Source organism: Rhinopithecus roxellana, chromosome 18, assembly GCF_007565055.1.
Source record: "Rhinopithecus roxellana isolate Shanxi Qingling chromosome 18, ASM756505v1, whole genome shotgun sequence".
NCBI classification, from domain to species: Eukaryota; Metazoa; Chordata; class Mammalia; order Primates; family Cercopithecidae; genus Rhinopithecus; species Rhinopithecus roxellana.
Genome location: NC_044566.1, coordinates 93,666,443 through 93,672,184, shown reverse-complemented (window position 1 = coordinate 93,672,184; position 5,742 = coordinate 93,666,443). Strand labels below are relative to the sequence as shown.

At 50.6% G+C, this 5,742-nt stretch overlaps 1 long non-coding RNA gene across 1 annotated transcript; it reads right to left on the bottom strand.

Moving 5' to 3' along the window:
* Positions 1-726: 726 nt before the first annotated feature.
* Positions 727-4,808, bottom strand: LOC115894569. The gene is made up of 3 exons (XR_004054695.1): positions 4,629-4,808; positions 1,596-1,766; positions 727-1,471 (listed from the first exon to the last, which is right to left on the bottom strand). It is a non-coding gene; the product is annotated as an uncharacterized LOC115894569 (long non-coding RNA).
* Between the last annotated feature and the right edge of the window lie 934 nt (positions 4,809-5,742).

The window sequence follows — 5,742 nt, the reverse complement described above, 5'->3', positions numbered from 1 at the left end:
CTAGATTAGATAGGTAGGTAGACAGATATGACAGATTACTTACATATAGAGATGACAGCGTTGATAGATAGAGATGCCAGGTGACTGATAGATAGATGGATATAGAGATAATAGAAAGATGAATAGAGGGATAGAGGATGGATGGACAGATAGATTAGATATATAGATGATAGGTAGACAGATGATAGAGAGATATAGAGATTATAGATTACATAATGGATAGATATAGAGGGATGGAGGATGAATGAATCCATAGATTAGATAGATAGATAGATAGATAGATAGATAGATAGATAGATAGATAGATAATGTCAAATGGATCTAGAGGTGATAGATGAGATAATGGATAGACGAATAGAGAGATGGGTGGCTGGATAGATATAGATAGGTGAAGATAGAGCTGATATATCAACAGAGGTAGAGATAGTCATGCTCTCTGAAAATTGAATTTAAACGTATTTTTAATTTTATCAAGAATTCTCCAAGTGCTGTGCCAGCTACTGGCTGTATTTGGAAGATGGTCTCCTACTGCCTGCGGTAGAGTGTTAGGACCTGTTTGAGAAGAGAAGACGTGCAGGGGAAACATCGCTCAAGCAAAGCTGTGGCTAGAGCTGTTCAGGCTTTGCTTTCTTCTGAGTTTGGCCCTGATAAAACGGCAATACCATAAGAAATATGTAAAAACCCACGCAATGATCCTTTTGCTACTTTATTTCCTATTGTTCTTTCTTTTACAGATTACACTCAGGTAAGAGAGTTGTTTTTCTAGCATTCTAACCCCTTAACTAAGTAAATAGCCATGCCCTGGAGTTGATGAGAGAAGCCACCTCTGCCTCAGTTCATGAGCTGCTCCCAGGGAAGGAGAGTGCAGAGAACAAACGGAAGGAATGGCAAGATCTCGGAGCGCTCGGCCCAGCTCAAGAGTCAAGGACAGCCCCCAGGTGGCTCCCGCCTGCCTGGGGAAAGCAGCCGGGGGAAACCATTTCCCAGGACAAAAGCAGCCCAGCTTACAGGCCTGCCAGGTCTCTCCCCACAAGCACAAGCACCTCACCCTTCCCCCATCCCATCTGCTCTCAGGAAAGGACCTAACGTCGGTTATTTGTGCCTTCATCTGAAGGCATCCCCGACCTGTGATCCTACTGTGCGGGCAGCTTCAGAGCCTGAAAGGTGCAGAGTCGGTAACGTTAGATGAGAGAAGGTTTCCCTCTCACAAGGTCCTTTGCCTTCCGAGACTCACTGCGCTGGGTGCAGCGTGCCAGGCGTGCCTCTGCTCAGAGATGATCAATCAATGCAGTCATGAAGGGGGAGAATTATCAAAAGTGCTTCCAGAAGTTGTCTAAAATTCTCTCCCAGGGGGTGACCCAGCAAAGCTAGCCTGGTCTTGTCGGTGGCTGGAGGCTGATGCTGGCCTCTGCTCCTTCTGGCCTGACAGCAGTGGCTGGGATCCTGGAGTATCCGTGTAGGTGAGGGCATGCTGTACACCAACGACGGGTGGAAGCAGAGTGAGCTACGGCCTAGCAGGCCATGGGGACAGAGCAGCTGCAAGCCGAGCCCAAGCACGTTTCTCATGCCCTGGGAAGACCCCTTGGCCTGCTTACCTCACCCACCAAGAACATGCACCAGGAGGCCGGTGGAGGCCTGTGAGCAGCCAGCCTCCTTCCCGGGTGGCTCCAAAGCCTCAGAGGGTGTCCCCATGCACACTGTCCTCTGCAGAAATGGAATCTGTTCATGGCACGAGACTCGACACTCTTCCTCCCTTTATACCCCTGCTGAAAAAAAAAAAGAGAGAGAGAGAAAAAATCCACCCAGGGTATCAGCCAAGGTGATCCCCTGCCACAGGATGCCTGTGCACAGCCATGAGTCCCCCACCATCCCCTAGAAAAGAGAGGAGGAGGAAAGTCACCCAGGAGGCCAATTTCCTTTCAGCTCCATTTCCCTGCCTACCCCTCAGGCTGGGATTCAGCCCATAGATGTGACAGTGAAGCCACTAGAGTCAGAAAAATCAAAAGCAGCCACCGTCCTCCCTTCACTGGGGCAGTGAGCAAGGGAAAGCAAGAAGTGCCCCCCGGGGACCCAGGCACTCTCAGCTCCGTGTGTGAAGGTGGAGGGGAGATGGCCCTGGCTCTGGATTTCCCGGGTTTTGTGACCAGGCAAGGTGCCTTGATGGGGCCTGACAGGTGCATTTGCAGCCCAGACAGGCAGTGCTCCGAGAGCAGCAGTTAGCAGGGGCTGGGCAGCGGGACTGCAGGTTAAACCCACCACTCCCCAGCAGAGAAAGGCTGGGGGCTGCGGCCACCAGGCCACCGCTCTTTTGCTCCTCTCATTTCAAAGGGCAAGAATGGTTTTCGCTGCCATATCACTAGCTAATAAATGAGGCACCGAGCAGCTCCTTTGATTAAGACTATGTGGCCCTCACTACATTATTGTCATCATTGACATGGTAAGTGTACCCGTTCTTTCTGAGGCTGCCTGTGAACCCAGCGTGAAGCCCAGCTCTCCAGCCCAGTGGAACAGCTGCCCCCAGTCCACTATGTCCCAGCTTCCCCCAATCTAGAATGTGGTCAACACACTCCCTTACCTGGCCTCCCATTGACGGAGGCTACGGGACCCAGTTTTCCCCATACGTAAATTGGGCCTTCAGATATGCCCCCAAAACTCCAGGCCTGTTGGGGATAACTTAGATGAAAAGGTCCTGTCTTATCATATACCTTTACCATAAACCTTCCCCTCCTGCCACCCCCAGAAGGAAGAGCTGAGGCAGTTTCCAAAGGTGCCTGACTTGTCCACAGACCACAAGCTCCAGGAGAAATGTCCTGGGGCTCCTCATGACATTTAGGATTAAATGTTTGAAAAAAAAGAGACCTAGAAGGCCCCCAAAAAAGGCAAGAAATGGTAGAATCCCGCCTACACGGGGTTTATTCCTGATTCATTCAGTAAGCATTTACTGAGCCACAGCTGGCCTCAGCCACGGGCGCTAAGTTGCCTGTGTACAAGTGATGGAGGGATGTGCAGGGGAATCCCACACAGGAGGGCCTGGAGTCTGCCCCGCCCCGTGCCAAGTTATGGTCTCTGCTGCCCATCAGGGACCTTGTCTAAGCGGGAGCTGCAGCCCCCACAGGCCCAGGCAACCTGACAGAACCAGACCCTGCCCCAAGTGCCGCGGCTCCCCCACCACTCCTGCTGGTCCTTCCTTCTATGTTTATCGCTGGGGCCACGCACAGAATGCCACATTGTCTTGGGTTATTGTCTAATTGTTTCTTGGGCAGAGACATTTCATTTCAGCCAGCTGAGTTCCATGGGGTAGAAACGGCAGCAGGCTCTTACATAAATCCTCTGCTGGGGCGGAAGAGATTATCCAGCCTGTGGTGGGGGCCAGAATTCAGGGGTGGCTGTGAGACTGGCCCACATCATCCAGAGACTTCTTCCCACAGGACACATCAAGCATCTGCTTAGCTCCCTGTGCTGGCCACTGGGGAGGGCGTGTGAAGGCACATCCATGGCCTGCAAGGAGCTTAAAAGTTGAGGGGAAAGTTGAGAAACCCAAAAGTCACTGAGAACCACATGGCACTGAACGTGGGGATGACAGCTGGGGATGAGAAACCACCCTTATGTCTCCCCTTGGCCTCACAGAGTCACCACACAGAGCAATCAGATCGAGGCTCCTGTCTAGTCCGGCCAGGTTGCAGATGAGGATGCTGAGACCCAGAGAGGTGAACTGAGTCACTGCAGTCACCCAGGTAGCCACCAACGTCACTGCAACGCAGACCAGCCTCAGATCTCCGCAGCAAACGCTCTTTAGGAAAAGGCAGACGTGGACACCTTCCACTTCTGTGCAACATGCTGTGGCGTAAGAGGAGCCTCAAAATATCTGAAAGCAACCGTGTTTTTTCCCTGCCCCCTTCCTTCAAGAGGAAGTTGCAACTTAATGGAGTTATTTCTTCTTTCTCTCCTTTAATCAAAAATTGTGATTTAAGCACCTTTTATGTTTAAGGCACCCTGCTGGCCACCAGGTGATAATCCAAAAGAAACAAAACCACCCTCGCTTCAGGGCGTGGGAACAAGTCAGTGAACCAAGATCGGGAGGGAAATGCCAAAGGAGTGGTTCAAGCAGTTGGCAAAAATTCCACGAGAAAATGCCCCAAGGAGCTATTTAGTCAGAAAAGCAACTTCTGGGGAGATCCCTGGGTTCAACACAATCCCCTGTCCTGACCATCCCCGACCTGTGATCCTACTGTGCGGGCAGCTTCAGAGCCTGAAAGGTGCAGAGTCGGTAACATCAGATGAGAGTCTCTTCACCCGGTCAGACTTCGTTAGCAGCAAGCTCCTCCAGCAGGATGGAGGTGGCGTCCTCCCCCAGTGCCTGACTCAGTCGCCAGCACCCCATGTGTGTACTGGGTGAATGCAGACACTCTTCTTTCTACAGTTCCCATGGCAGGGGGTCAGCGCCCATGGAGTATGATGGGGTTCAGGCCATGCTACCCCAAAATATGGCATCTTGGCATTTAAGAAAACACAAGGAGCAAGAAAGTCACCCTTACCCCCCACTATGCCCCTCCCTGCCCCCGAAGCAGCTTACAGACCCTCGTTTGAAAGGTCCCCTGCACACACCCAGAGGAAAGGAACATCCTTACCTCTGAAGGCACCAGGGTCACAGGGAGGAGCCTGAGCAAACAGGCCTTGCTCAGTCCCCCAGGGTTTCCCCATTCGATCAGACCCTTTTCACCCTCCAATCTGATTTCTCCAAAACCATCCACTCTTCATCAAACCTAAGCACAGAAAAATCACAGGTCTCTCTGTTTCTTTAGGTTTCTTCAATTTCCTTCTTCTTTTTTTTTTTTTTTTTTGTTTTTTGTTTTTTGTTTTTCTTTCTGAGATGGAGTCTCACTCTGTTGCCCAGGCTGGAGTGCAGTGGCACGATCTCAGCTCACTGCAACCTCTGCCTGCTGGGCTCAAGCGATTCTCCTGCTTCAGCCTCCTGAGTAGCTGGGATGACAGATGTGCACCACCACGCCCAGCTAACTTTTGTATTTTTAGTAGAGACGGGTTTTCACCATGTTGGCCAGGCTGGTCTCAAACTCCTGACCTCAAGTCCTCCTGCCTCGGCCTCCCAAAGTGCTAACAGGATCATAAGCGTGAGCCACCACACCTGGTCCTGGAAGGAGGATCTTACGATCTGTTTTCTGGTGAAATAGGTCAGAGGATTCCTTTATAGCCAACGGTCACATAAAAGGGTGAGGGAAGGGTCTGTGATCATCTTGTTTCTTCATCAGTTGCCAAGGTGCCATGTTTTGCGGTATCAGGTGCCGAGCCCAACAGGTGGAACTCATTTACATTGCTAACAGTTGTAGCTCATTCACTCTCATTATTATATACTATTCATTTGTTTGGCTGTACCAACACTTACACATTCATGCTCTTTTTTTTTTTTTTTTTTTGCTTCTTTTTTGGAGACAGGCTTTCGCTCCATCACCCAGGCTGGAGCACAGCGGCATAAACATGGCTCACTGCAGCCTTGACCTCAAAGGCTCAAATGATTCTCTTGCCTCAGTCCCTCAAGTAGCTGGGACCAGAGGTGCATGCCACTATGCCTGGCTAATTTTGTATTTTTTGGTAGAGACAGGGTTACGCCATGTTGGCCAGGCAGGTCTCAAACTTCTGAGCTCAGGCAGTCCACCGGCTTCAGCCTCCCAAAGTGTTGGGACTACAGTTATTCTCCTTTTAATAAACATCTGAGTTGTATTTCAT